Source organism: Neoarius graeffei, chromosome 4 (genome assembly GCF_027579695.1).
Source record: "Neoarius graeffei isolate fNeoGra1 chromosome 4, fNeoGra1.pri, whole genome shotgun sequence".
In the NCBI taxonomy this organism is placed as follows: Eukaryota; Metazoa; Chordata; class Actinopteri; order Siluriformes; family Ariidae; genus Neoarius; species Neoarius graeffei.
The window spans coordinates 45,969,432-45,984,502 of record NC_083572.1 but is presented as its reverse complement, the minus strand read 5'-3'; the positions used below and the strand labels follow the sequence as shown (position 1 = coordinate 45,984,502).

The window sequence follows — 15,071 nt, the reverse complement described above, 5'->3', positions numbered from 1 at the left end:
ACAACACTGTCTCAACAGATAGCATATCCAGTGTTAGTCCTGAAAATATTAGGGCTGCACAACAAGAAGATCCAGCTATAAAAGAAATTGTGTCGTTGAAACTTAATGCATGGATTCCAGACAAGAGGGACAAGAAAACAATGGGGAAACAGACTAGAAGATTGCTTTATGAGTGGAACAAATTGGAGGTGGATAAAGGGATAGTCTACTGGCAAACTGAACAGAATCGACAACTGGTCCTTCCTGAATGCCTGAAGCCAGTGGTCTTGAAGAGCTTACATGATGACATGGGACCTATAGGTGCTGAAAAGGTAATTCATCTTGCCCGTGAAAGATTTTTTTGGCCCTACATGAAGCAAGACATTGAGGACTATGTGACAAAGAGATGTGCTTGCATCAAACAAAAACATCCCAGTGTCCCACAAAGAGCCCCGATGGGGTCTATTACCACGAGTGCCCCATTTGAACTGGTGTCTATTGACTATTTACACCTGGAGCCAAGTAAAGGAGGGTACAAGTATATTCTTGTCCTTGTTGATTATTTCACATGCTTTGCTCAGGCATACCCAACGAGGAACAAATCAGGCAAGACAGCAGCTGAAAAGATATTTCAGGACTTCATTCCTCATTTTGGTTACCCAGAAAAGCATCATGATCAAGGGCGTGAATTCGAGAATAGGCTGTTTGAAAGACTACAACAACTAGCAGGAATTTCTCATTCTCGAACGACTCCTTATCACCCACAATGCAACCCAGTGGAAAGGCTAAATCGTACTATGCTCCAAATGTTGTGCACTCTGCAAGAAGAAAAGAAGAGAGATTGGAAAGATCATCTACCTCACATTGTGCACGCCTACAACTGCACAAGGCATGACGCCACCGGATACTCTCCATTCTTCTTATTATATGGCAGAAACCCCAGATTACCAATTGACCTGCTCTTTAGTCTTAGATGAGACACAGAGGCACACAACAACCAGTCCTTTGCACAAAAGTGGGCTAACAGGATGCGAGCAGCCTACAAAATTGCTGCTGGTAACAGCCAGAAGTCCTCAGCTAAAGGGAAGAATCAGTATGACAAAAAAGTGAGAGGTGTGTGTCTTCAACCAGGTGATAGAGTATTAGTGAAAAATTGCTCAGAGAGAGGAGGCCCTGGAAAACTACAGGCATACTGGGAGAATGTAGTGCATCATGTGGTGGAAAGGTTGGGAGAGGGACCAATTTACAAAGTACAGCCTGAGAGAAGTAAGAATTCCTTGCATGTTCTCCATCGAAACATGCTTCTACCAGTTAATGACCTACCTCTTGAAGCAGAGCTCCCCATAACAGAACCAACAAAATGGAAAAGACCGAAACAACCAGAAAAGGACATTAACACATCAGTTATGGACAGCTCAGATGAGGAAGAGGAGTATACTTACCATTACAACCTCAGGAGCAGAATCCCTTACTACAGACTGGTAGGGCCTCAGCCAGAAGAACCAGCCATCCCAGAGTTGAATCCTCATGAGCAGCCTGAACTTCATGCAACAGCAAGTGAGTTTGATACTGACAGACAAGACCCTGAGATAAATCAGGACAGGGTGGAGGTACCAGAGTGCCCGGAGATGGTTGAGGAGAGGCCTAACCAAGTGGAAGTGATTGAAGATGCAAATATAGAGGATGAAGCAGAGGTCAGTAGGTCCCAACGTCAAGGTTGACCAACAGAAAGGCTCACTTATGATACTCTTGGACAACCTTCATATACACATTGGAGTGCAAATGTGAATTCTCTTATACCCAGTCACCCGTTTGCATTCACCCCAAACTTTGTCCATTTCCCTTACATACTCCAGCCCCAGCTATTGTCAGGAGACATTCTTTAAGGAGGGGAGAGTGTAGGGGGTTGAAAAATAATAATTCAAGTAAAACAGACACCCCTTATTTTCTTTTATTCAGGTTTTCAGTGTTTCCTGGTTAATGTTGCATCACTTAATTTTGGGTCAATATAAGTGTGTTTTCAACTTTATCCACTAGGCGGCGCAAAGTGCTTGAACGGTAGTGAATAGCATCTAACACACACAAAGGGAGAATAAAAGTTCTTCCTGTGAAGTAAACACCAGCACAACGTGTGTCTCTCTTCTATTCCTACCACAGGTTAGTTAACATGCCCAAAATTGGGGATTCATGTGATAATTTACAACTTCAGTGTGTACCTATGAGGACAGTGTGCATGTTTTGTATTTTGGAGCTTGTATTAGAGAAAATATTCATTCTTAATGTAACGTGATAGTGTTAGACATAGGCTAGTCATAATGCTACCCAGTGGCCGTAACATGTAATGCTATAGTATTTACTATGTGGTTTAAGCTAACCCTGCGTGGTCACGGATTTATACGTACCAACTAAATGCACTTGAAGCTGATGCTTAACTCATGAATGAGTTTGTGAAACAAGATGTTAATTCTTGGAAATTGGTAGTAGTTTATGTCGACGCCGTATGTGTTATGTTTTGTGACTAGGATTATGAATATCATTTCAGAGAATAGCTGACATTTTCTATGTATTTTGTTTCATATGATAACTTGGTGAAAATGTCAGAGCTTACTGTTTAATGAATACTATGTGCTTAATGTTTATGCATACTTAACAGTGGTGTGTTTAAATGAGTTTGAGTAACTTAGATGAGTTCTGTGAAGTAAATGACCAGAAAGAAGACCACTAATGAAGTAGCTTAGTGTTGTTAAATATCAATGAGAGAATAAGGTGGGGTTTACATTAGACCGTATCAGCGGATCATCAGATTAATGTTTTTAAAACGATTCACGTGCACACAGCAACGCCAATACACGGATACGCTCGGCTCCGCAGGCATCCTGCGCTCCAAATCACTCCACCCTGAACAGCGAGTGCCCTCTGGAGGGTGCGCACTCCGGCCCTGCGCAGCTCACAGAGTGCGCGAGTGAAGTGCACGAGCAGTGATTCGGGACTGAGCCGCTGTGTGTGTGATCCCAGTGCATATCGGGAATGCGCGTCACTTACCACTTGCAAGTGGAAGGATGGCAAGCCTAAAGACAATCATAATTACACAATGGGCAGTATTTGCATCAGTATTTGCAGTATTTTCATACTTTTATACTCTTTAATGAAAGGTGATACAAGGCGGAAGTCCGCGCCGTTTTTCAGCAGTCGCGTCACATGACCAATGCCAGCGAATCAGGAAGGTGGATGTCACAGTGACGTTGTCCAATGACGACACCAGCTAGAGCTCAGCACAGTGTATCCGCATATCCGTGTATTCTCAATGTTTACACAGCACCGGACCAGACACGATCTGGATTGAATACGTGGACCCTGGCGGATTCCCGTTTCCTGGCGTTTCCAGGCGTTTTAATGTAAACGGACAGTGCATCCGTGAAGAAAACGAGACAGATACGGTCTAATGTAAACTTGGCCTAAAAGTTCTTCCTGTGAAGTAAACAGCATCACAACATGTGTCTCTCTTCTATTCCTACCACAGGAAGAATCTGCGCTCCTCTAACCTACTAGTTCAGGAGGCAACATACACAGGAGATAGGGAGAAAGAAAGAAAGAAAGAAAGAAAGAAAGAAAGAAAGAAAGAAAGAAAGAAAGAATAAATAAATAACTTACCTGCAAGGTTCAAGTAGTTCCTCCAGCTTTTGCAGTTTGGCAAGCTCCTGGTCAGTCAACATGGCAACCTTGCTCTTTTGCTGCGCCAGGGTAGTGGTCAGTGGAGATTTGTTTCTCTGGATCCTCTTTGCCATCTCCAGCATAGAATTCCATCTTGTTGCAATGTCCTGAGCAAGTGATTCTTGCTTAAGTCTGTGTGCAACTTGCTGTTCGTTTAATTCCTGAGCGTTAGATGGACTATGCTTAAAGTGCCCGACAATCTTGTGACATTTGGCCAGAACACTTTCAAATCCACTGTCTTTAAGTGAGACTGTGACCATTCTTTGCAGACAGTGGGCCATGCAAGGCAGGTGTTCAAATGGAAGTAGCCTCTCGGCAGCAACCATGTTATGAGCGCTGTCAGTGCCGAGTGTGGTCAACTTTTCCTTGATTTCCCATTCATTTGCAACATCCAGAAAATGGTTAGCGCATGCCTCGGCATAATGTCGCTCCTCGCTTTTACTCACAGTAAGTGCAAACGACTGCAGAGTCCAGTCTTGATCAATGAAATGCACTGACGCCCAAATAATTATCGTTGTTGACAGACGTCCAATGGTCACCCATGAGAGCGATGTGCTTTGCTTGTGCAAGCATGTTCATCCGCTGTGCCCTCTCATCCTCTTACAAAGTGTGTATTCTTGACACAATGGTTCCTCTCGAGGGTAAATTATAAGAGGTATCTCCCGATGCAACACAAATTACTTCTCTCAGTCCATCATCCTCTACTGTGCTAACTGGGCGGCAGTTTTTAACTATCCAAGTAACCAAGGAATTGGTTAACTTTTCACTTACAGGTTTCGTTATTTGCCCACGAGTGCCACACTCCTGTAGTGTCGACTGGCGAGGTCCAGTGGAGGTAATTTCAGCAGGGTGTTTTGCTTTGAGGTGATACGCTAAAGACGTGTTACTTCTGTGGTAATTAAATTCGGCTTTGCAAACTGTGCAAATTGCCTTAGTTTTGTCCAATGAGCCGTCGGGCAACTTTTTAAAATGAAACTTTCCCCCTAAAAGTTCGCCCTTATCCATCTTTCCACCATAGACTCTCCTTTAGTTAGGATAGCTGTTTCTGCCCAGTTTTCCCGCACATGTAACCAAAGGTTATGGGTCAGCCACCACCGGAAGTAAACAAAACCACGTTAATTGTGTTAATTTTTTTTAATGCATTAAATGTTTAAAATTAATTGCCAAAATTAACGCGTTAACTTTGACAGCACTAAAAATTACACATGGTCTTCTTGCCTGAGAGGGGAATAACCTACAGTACGGTAGGCTGTAGGTCACGGGTCGGAATCGAACTATTATTAATGCAACAAGAAAGATAGTAGAAAGATGTTTGCCATTTGTGCATTTTTATTGACGATACAAACAGTGGTGCTATCACAAACAAACGAATACAAAAAAGTCACTAAAAGCCAAAGCGCTGTGACTCAGGGTGAACCTTTCGGGGGCTTCTCAGTCTCTTGTTGATCTGGCTGTGGATTTTTGACCACTGGTTTTGACTTTGGACTGAAAGAAAACATTATTTTAAAGTAAGTTGAAAAATTATAGTTCTGAACTGAATCATAAATTTAAGATATTTAAGACAACTTAATAAAATTGTAATTACAGCAATTTAATTTAATTAGGTTTTTCCACAGTTTATCCAAAGTATCATTTTTTTCAGTGTGTGTTCTGAGTGTTTGCCCTTAGCAGTTTACAGGAGACAGAAAAACAGGTTCTGAATGTTCTGTTTTGGGGGATGCCTTTTGCATTGTTCAAAGACAGATGAGAATGGTCCCTTTTCACTGAATGGGAGGTAGGGCAGCTTGCGCATTCCAGCCAAATGAGCTGTTATGCATTACAAAAGGTTAGACGCCATACTGTAGTTTACCCTGTAAGACCCATTGTTTCAATATTACAAACATCACTTTTAGCGATTTTAACAAAAGGTCTGCAAACATGTTTTTTTTTTCTCAAGACTACATTTACACCATAATGTAATCATATGAAAAATACCATTACAGACTGGTGGAGCAGCGTGCCGAAAATAATATGTATTTGGTCCAAGGTGTGGGTTTTTTTCATACATCACTGGCTCTTTTGCCAGTAGCACATCACTTGTGCAGGTCTGAGGTTACCCTGCAATTTTCAGGTTGTTCTATTATTATTAGGCTACCGCATAAAAGCGGTCACATTGTGTGCTCAATACCTGTATACAGCACTGAAATAAACATTTTGCAATGAATAAGAAGTGTTTTGAGTTAACAACATATTTTTAACACTAGAAGGCCCAAAGTGCAGACTTTAGTCTGCAATGAAATCCCCCCAAATTTGTGAATAAGTCTAACATACCATTACCTGCCTCCCATTGTTGTGTAAAGAAGCCTAATTATTGTGTTACCTGAGAAATAGCCTCTTTGTTTCTAACCCTAACCAGACTTCACAATGTCACAACCAAGGCAACCAAGAAGGATCAGTTCTATCCCTAACCCCAAATCCTGGATCTAACCCCAACCTGAGCTCACCCCTAACCCAACCCCTAGCCTTAGCCCCTAGCCCAAAACCTAGCCTCAAATAATAATGGAATAATAACCCAAATATAACATGGGGGTACTGACCAGGCACTTGTGGAGCATTGAGTATGGGGCTTGGGAAGGACAGTGCATAACACGGCCTTGGCCTAGGCCAGGATGTGGATCTTTCCGGAAACCCTAACCCTAACCCAAGTATGTGATTGAGCAGGACAGTTCAGACACAGAGGCCACATCAGATGAGGAGGAAGACACAATGCACATCAACCCCCCTTGTAATAAAAAAACAAAAAGTTGCAGATGTGGGCATAACACCTGGATCCACAGAGAAGGCGAAAGATGGCATTGTGTGGTTCCACCACAAAGTTGGAGACTTTTCTGCTCATGAAACTCCACAGACAGCATTCAATGGATCTGGAGGGCCAACAGAGTTTGCAACACGCAAAATCACGAGTTGCCTTCAAAGCTTCCTGTATTTGTTGGATATCAGCATGTTGTTGGCCATCAGAGACTGCACAGTCCAGGGGGGCCGTAGAACAAATCCCAGCTGGCAGATGAGTGTCTTCGAGCTGATGGCGTTCCTCGCAATCCTTTTTCGAAGGGCTGCCAAGGGCTACATTGGTGCCAAGCGACTCATGTGGGCCAATAGATTCGGCAACCCAGATATCAAAGCCATAATGCCCCGTAACCGCTTTCTTGAAATAAAGCGGTACCTTCGCTTCGACAACAAGGACACCCTCAAGGAGCGCATACAAACGGACAACTTTGCAGCAATTTCAGACATCTGGCAGGAGTTTGTTCAGAATTGTGTGTCATCCTACAGTCCAGGGCAACATGTTACCATGCATGAGCAGTTATTTCCTTCAAAGGTTCGTTGTCCCTTTCTGCAGTACATCGCAGCCAACCCTGACAAGTTTGGAATCAAGTTTTGGATTGCAGCAGATCTAGACACAAAATACATGTGTAATGCCATCCCTTACTTGGGAAAAGATCCCACTCGTCCAACGGGAGAGAGGCTATCAGAGAATGTTGTTTTGAAATTGATGGAACCATTTACCATATGGACCAGGGAAGGACTGTAACTATGGACAATTTCTTCACCTCTCTGTCTTTGGCTAACAGGCTTCTTCAACGAAAAACAACTCTGCTTGGCACCATCAACAAAAATCGTCAGGAGCTACCAGCAACTGCAAAGGAAACCCCGGGGTGCCAGCTGTACTCCACACAGGTGTTCACATCTGGAAGTGCCTTGCTGATGGTGTTTGCAACAAAAAAAGAAATCTGTTTGTCTTCTGAGCACCATGCATCAGAAAGTGGAAACTGTGGACACCCAAAAACAAAAACCAAACACTGTTGTTGATTACAACCATTTCAAATGCAGCATTGATATCATGGACCAGAAATTACGCAACTACTCGGTGCGTGCAGGAACACGGAGATGGCCCATGGCTGTGTTTTACAACCTGCTTGACATGGCTGTCACAAATGCACGTCTTGTACACAGCATGTACAGGATCCAAAGAAAGTCGCCAATTGTTCATGCTGGAGCTTGCAGAGGAACTTCAAAACAGACTTTTGCAGGAAAAGGCACAAGGGGAAGAACACAAACAGCAGCGTGCGATGAAAGTTTCTCAGAAGAAAAAGACACAGTGCCAGGTGCGCATACTCTGCAATAATAACAGAAGCACTGAACTTTGTGTACGCTGCCACAAATACACCTGTGGCAAATGTACCGTAGGAAAGACTCACCATGGGAATGTGGAAACTGCTAGATGGGACAACTGTATGCTACATTTCTGTGCTTTGTATAGCCTCCATGTGTAGTGAGCCTGCTTTTCTTAGTGTGAAATAAATGTTTATTTTCTTCCTGAATTTATACCATCTGTAGTTTTTCCAAGCTGAAATTGTGTTTTTTGAGGCACTAATTCCAGTCCTCTGTCCTCTGACATTGACTACATTTACATGCACGTCCAAATCGAGCTACTGTTGGTAATCGAGCAAAGGGTCCCAGCAGGGGTGCCAGAGAAATCCAATCCTACATGCACAAGTGAAATCGGGCTATTGTGCAAGGTGCATTGTGTACCCGAGCCACACGTGGCGCTACACGCCCCATCGTGTTGGTACACTTCCGGTTGTTGACATGAAGAAGAGCTATAGTGTTGCCAGATACTGCTGACGTTTTCCAGCCCAAAACATGTTCAAATCCGCTAAAATGCACTTAAAACCCCCAATCTGGCAACACTAGCAGTTCCGTGTTCAAGCTGTTAGGCTTGCTCTAACAGACTATGGCTACAAACTGTCCTGCGCAGACCACTGTTTTGTAAGACAACTTATTTTGCACAATAATATTTTTCTAAAGTCCATTTTTTGCTTACAAATTTTTTTTTTTTTGCTTACAATTTAACTTATGTCTTAATAAACACACAAAAAGTTCAATTGTTTTGTTTTTATTGACATTCTTCAGATGTTGGACATATACACACACACAAATACAGTGACTTGTTTATGTACATAATTCACAGCTATGCAACAGCTGTACAGATGTATTTGGTGATACAGTAAGTGAGCTAAATTTTAACAGTGCAAACAATGCCACAAAAAGAAAAGATTCATGCCGTTGTCATGATTCGTTCTCATGCCGACCGAGGCTGTTGTTTCCCGCTTGTGGTCTCGTCACTCGTCACTTCCGGAAGTAGCTCGACAAGTAGCTCGATAGGGTATACATGCACAAAGTAGCTCGGCAGAAATCGCATAAACTAGGTCGTGTAGCTCGATTCCGAGAAATCAAGTTCGGTTCAACTTCAGCCGAATTAAGGTGTATACATGGCATTTTGAACCTCGATTTCAGTCGAGCAACGGCAGAAATTCGATTCTCTCTATGTGCATGTAAACGTAGTGAGTGTGAGCTTGGCAGAAAAAATTGTCATTGAAATTGGGGTGTAACCTAAAACCAAATTACCATTCATGAATAGCAACCTCAGTGGGGAGTGGAGTGGCTGTTCACAATACAATGGAGACAGTTAGCACCTTGAGAGGAATACACAATTTTTGCAGAGAGGAGGGGGCATGCAGCAGAAGTGAAAATCTCTGGGCCTTTTAATGAACCGTGTTTATCACATACGGTAACACATTATCAACAAAGAAAGAAAAAAAAACAATGCTAAGGATCAGGAAAAGAACCACAGCGCTGTGATTAGTTGGGCTATCAATGACTGACAGAGCCCCGGCACGTAACTAAGCATTATAAAGTTAAAAAATATTATTTTTATTGAAAAAACAAGAATGTAATGATTTCTAAAATTTCTAAAATGATTTTACCTCACGGAATTTTCTGCTTTAATCCACATTTGCTGGTGTTGAGCGTTTTTTTTTTTTTTTTGCTTCTCAAAATCATCTCATCACAGATCACTCGCTGCTGGAGTGTGCGAGCTTCCCTGCCCCCTATTTGTTGAAAATCTTCTGTAGATGTCGGGGGTTTATATTGATTTATTATTATTATAATTGTTAATAATTAAACGTGATAAATCTGGTTATTAGGAACAAAGGAGGGCATAGTGGGAAAAGATTCGGTAACTGTCTCTTGTCGGTTCAAATACGATACTGTTTTGTGATTACACCTGTATGTGTGCACATTTTAATAAAAATAGACAAATGGCATGAACCTCTCTACTGTCTCTTATTACACTAAAGAAAGGGCCTGGCCAAGTCATTGTGTATTACTGAAAAAAAGAAAGAATGAATGATACACGGATTGTGTATTGGTCTGTGTATGATTCGTTCATTTGCATTTCAATTAAGAACTAAAAAAAAACATAAAATGAAAAAATGACTTGTTATCTCATCGTTTGTTTTTCAAAGTTGAACAAAAAATGAATAACGACTTATTTTTTGAACATTTCATTTCATGCTGAGGTCAAAAATTAAACGTGTTAAGAAACGATCTACACTAGTTTTGATTTTATTATTTAATCTGTCTGTTTTCTGTGGACCGGAAGTTATTTCTTTGTTTACTCCAAGCGCATGGACACGCATCCAAGCTAGCCAAGTGCTCGTATTCACCATGGCTGCATTGGAGAACCATGCAGACCTTATTAAAGAGTTGTTTGAATCAGGCAAAACTCATGCCGAAATTTCAAACGCGCTGCAACAAATGGGAGCTGAAAGATGCTCAGAAATGAGTGTCCGACATTTTTGCAGCACTCACAACCTGAAGCGTAAAAGGCACGTTACGGACACGGAGTTGGAGAGGCCTGTAATTGGGTCGATATGGGAGGTAAGCTATTTTATACGTTTAAAATGCTACATGCCATCTGCCTGTCTTTCAAAAGTAATAAAGTAAATATTTTTATTATCAGACCGGCCCATCGTATGGTCGAAAATTTATGACCGGGTACCTGGCTGAACAGGGAGTGCGCGCAGCAGAGTGTCGAGTCGGTGACACATTGAGGGAAGTTCATCGGCCGTACCATGAATTACGACGACAGGTAAGTAGGCCAGATTTTTTTTTTAAATCGTCACCCGTTCTAGTATTTTATGTTTGTAAGCTGTCTAGCATGTTAACAAAAGCTCATATTTTTGTAGGGTGCTCAAAATATAAATCCAGTACCATACCACGCTGTATACATGGGCCATAAATTACATATGGACCAGAACGAGAAATTGGTCATGTTTGGCGTGACGCATGTTTTGGCCATCTATGGATTCAGCAGTAAAGTTGTCGCTCATTGCAGCATGCCCATCAAAAACAACCTTGTGATCTATGAGGAAGTTTACAGGTGAGTATAGAACCCCCCCACCACCACTACCACCACTCAGGGTATTACCAATAGGCCCACATTTTACATTAACCCTGTACGTCTCATCTCATCTCATTATCTCTAGCCGCTTTATCCTTCTACAGGGTCGCAGGCAAGCTGGAGCCTATCCCAGCTGACTACGGGCGAAAGGCGGGGTACACCCTGGACAAATCGCCAGGTCATCACAGGGCTGACACATAGACACAGGCAACCATTCACACTCACATTCACACCTACGGTCAATTTCGAGTCACCAGTTAACCTAACCTGCATGTCTTTGGACTGTGGGGGAAACCGGAGCACCCGGAGGAAACCCACGCGGACACGGGGAGAACATGCAAACTCCACACAGAAAGGCCCTCGCCGGCCCTCGAACCCAGGACCTTCTTGCTGTGAGGCGACAGCGCTAACCACTACACCACCGTGCCGCCACCCTGTACATGTTAACTGTATTTACATCCAGATCTGCAGTGGTCAATCATGGAATGTGGGATCAAGTCCGGGTTGATCATGGCAGGGAATTCTACTGTACCTGAGCCTTTACATGCAGGAGAAGCTGTCGGGACACCGACACAATCATAGCAGGCCACCATACCTCCAGACCACATCTACACTGGTGGGTTTTTCACAGATAAACTGGGCTTCCACTAAGCAAACAAACAAAAGGATATGCAATACACAGCACCAGGGTGGGGAAAATAAAACAAGTGAAAGATGGGGCAAAGATTAGGCATAGTACTCCATAATAGGCAACTGGAGATCTTTTTGGAGCTTGAAGTTATTTTACCTTTCATCTAAAAAAGGCTTCTTCAATTCTGGCCTGAAGATGGGAAGACCAGATTTGTCTCTGTACTGGGGGTCTATTAACTGTGGACCACACCCCTCATGTGACAGTGGGTGAAATGAATCACCTATTAACATAATTGGCATAGTCAATGTGTGAGATTAGGGTTGAAATTGTCATAATCACATAATACTAAGGGTGTTAGCTGCTTTGATGAGCATCTAAACTTTCTGGGGTGGGATCTCAAGGCAGAATACCTTAGACCTGTATAAGTGCAAGTCGAGCCCTCTAAAAATTACACACTGATAGAGATAGTTGTAGATTTAATGAGTAACTAACTAGAAACTTGTTTTTGTGGTCAACAGAATCATAGAGTGGAAAGGTTGTGGTCAGAAGTGAACGTTCAGGTGAATTTCCCATTAAAAGGTGCTCTTACACACCTCATGGACCAAGAGCTAATCAATATGGAGGACAACTTAAAGTTCTGCACCTCCAGCCTTACTTGTCAATTGGCTGAAGTCGGGTTAGGCAGAATGGTTCAAGCATGGAATGCACATCGAATCCCAGGTATACTAAAGTGCATTGTTTACAAATGGAGAAGTATTAGTTCAGCCAGTGAAGAGCAGCATTTCCAGTATCCCTGCTAATCTCATTGACCGAAATATTAATAGACTGCCTTACATAAATAAAAAAACAGCATGCTACCTCCTTTTAATCATTTGCCCCATTTAATTGTAGGTCATGGGATACCCAATGAACTAGCAGCAGATGGATGTCCCGTGAAAATCTCTGAGAGGCTACTTCCTAGTGCCCCTGTTGCAGCAGCCATGTATGAAGAAGAGTTGGGATCATCACTTACATGGACATCTGTCTTTGGAATGGACCCCTTTTCATCCGTGGCAGACAGATGTAGCGCAGAGGATGTGTTTGCAGACCGGTACCCAGACATCTCAGTACTATTCAATAATGTAGTGAACAACAACCACACTAGTTTTTGTGATGCATTGCTCTACCTTGTTAATGTTACGCAAAGGCACATCTGAGTAAGGAAAAATTACTACATTCTGTGCTGTGTCTGGCTCTTCTCTCTGCATGAATAGAATATGTATGTATACTTGATTAAAGTAAATAGTTTTGCCTTAAACTGATTTGTAATGTGCATTTTGAAATACAATCTCTAATATGAAATCTTTCACACCATTCAAACTTTTGCCATGATTTAATAAAAAAGGGAAATTATAGAACACAGAATTATTAGAACAACAACAACAAGACTTGAGTAACACTGGAGTAAAGCAAAATAAATAAATAAATAAATAAATTATTAGAACAACAACAACACTTGAGTAACACTGGAGTAAAGCAAAATAAAAAAAAATAAATAAAATAAAACTTTTGAAGCTGGCGAAAAAAGGCCCTGTATTAAAAAAAAGTTACTTCACCCTTATACAGTTTACATGGCCAGCAGGAGTAAAACAAACAGGAGTCAAACAAACCCATTCTACTAAAACCCATTCTACTAAAAACTACATATACCGGTAACTGGTGGGCACAAAGAATTTACTTCACCTTGGGACTCAATGGGAACTCAATGGGATTCCCTTAAAAAATTGCCCAATGCTGCTAGAGCATCTGTCAGCCCAGTTAGCCGATGTGGGCTAAAATCCTCCTCCCTGCATTTTGGGCAGATAGAGGATGTCCTCATCCATTCCTCGGTGCACCTTCTGCAGCCAATGATGCTGTTGCAGCATGTAGACACATATGGTTCATTCAATGTGTCTGGAAATAGATGAAAACAATTTCCATAAACAAAATACTTTCTAATCACTTTCTAAACTGGTTAGGTGCCCTTTAAAAATAAATGTATAAAATCTTACTTGTGCAAATAACACAGGCGAAGGCATGTCTGACGGCGTCTGCTTGGTCCACAGTGAGGGACACCGTTGTCCTTTGGTCACAGCCCGCCAACCAGACCAGCTCCTCAATCTTAGCAGACACCTGCCCCAGACCTTCTGACACAAGCACCAGCTCTTCTATTTTCTCCAACACCTGTTCAAGGCCAGTGTCATCCCGTCGACTGAAAATCAGAAAGAGCATACAAAATACTTTTATCTAGTCAACAACTTTACTGGCCCTATCCAAAGTAACTGGAGATATTCTTTCACTTTTTGAAAATATTGGTCTAAAAGCTGTGTGTATTTTCAATTATTGTGGGCGAGCATTATATGTCTGTCTGCATATAGTATATATCATATGTTGTGCGTGTGTTCTCCATATCTGGACTATAAAAGTCTGTAAAAGTTATATGCACTGGGTTGCAAAAAATTAGTTGCAGTGGATATCACTCCAAAATGAAGTTTTTATCAGGGGCAATAATGATACATATTTGTCATTGGTATGTCATTTTTACACTGAGCTGCATGTTGGCCACTGACAACGTATTTCCAGATACAAAAACTCAAAATATGCGTCTCAGAGAGACAACCCAAAGATGTGATGGGGAAAAAGCAAGTTCAGTTTCAGCACCTTAGCCTGCGCCTTTTGGGGGCCTGCAGCACTCTAAAGTCCTCCTCCTTCACTGCAAAGATTTTCCTTGCATTCTGTTTCCAGAATCCCGATCCTGTGGAAAAGATAATTCATCACTGCATTAGTACGGCAAGTGTTTTAATGGATGTGATGTAGGATGGTTTCTTAAGAATCTAAAATATTAAATACAAAAGTGATATACTGAATGAGATATTCGACTGTACCTCTGGTTCCCTCAGAGTCTATGATTTTATTTCCCTGTCCATCTGTTAAAACAAATGTGTCTTCCTGGCAGAGAGCATCATGGACTTTTGAGAGAATCCCCTCCACAGAGGCCTCAAACTCAGAAAACCTGACTGTGAGCATCTGTTTGCTGTCTAGCTTCCCATTCACCAGCTCTGCAATGAAGATGCTCCTAAAATGCGATGTGAAAGCAACCCTTTATTAATTTCACATTCTTAACCCATTAATTTCACATAACCCCCATCCCACACACGCCCACACCAGCCAGTTGGGTTGGCCCCTTGAACGACCCCCCCCCCCCCCCCCCCCCAGCAAGCCACATGGGTCTTGTTCTTGTTCACACCAATCATCACCTTACATCACCTAACTTCATCTTAATGCAGCCCTTAGTCATAAGCACTATGCCCCCCAAAACCAAGAACAAAGTTAATTTAATCACCTCTGAAAAGCCTTTGCAGGTGTAGCTCGGGCAGTGACAGAGGTCCTCAGACTTGACAGAGAGCCAGCGGCGGCAGTTGCTGGTGGGCGGTTAAATGAGAACCT

General features: G+C 42.2%; 1 pseudogene; it reads left to right on the top strand.

The window, feature by feature from the left end:
* The first annotated feature begins 10,239 nt into the window (after positions 1-10,239).
* LOC132884573 (uncharacterized) lies at positions 10,240-12,802 on the top strand (annotated as a pseudogene).
* Positions 12,803-15,071: the final 2,269 nt, after the last annotated feature.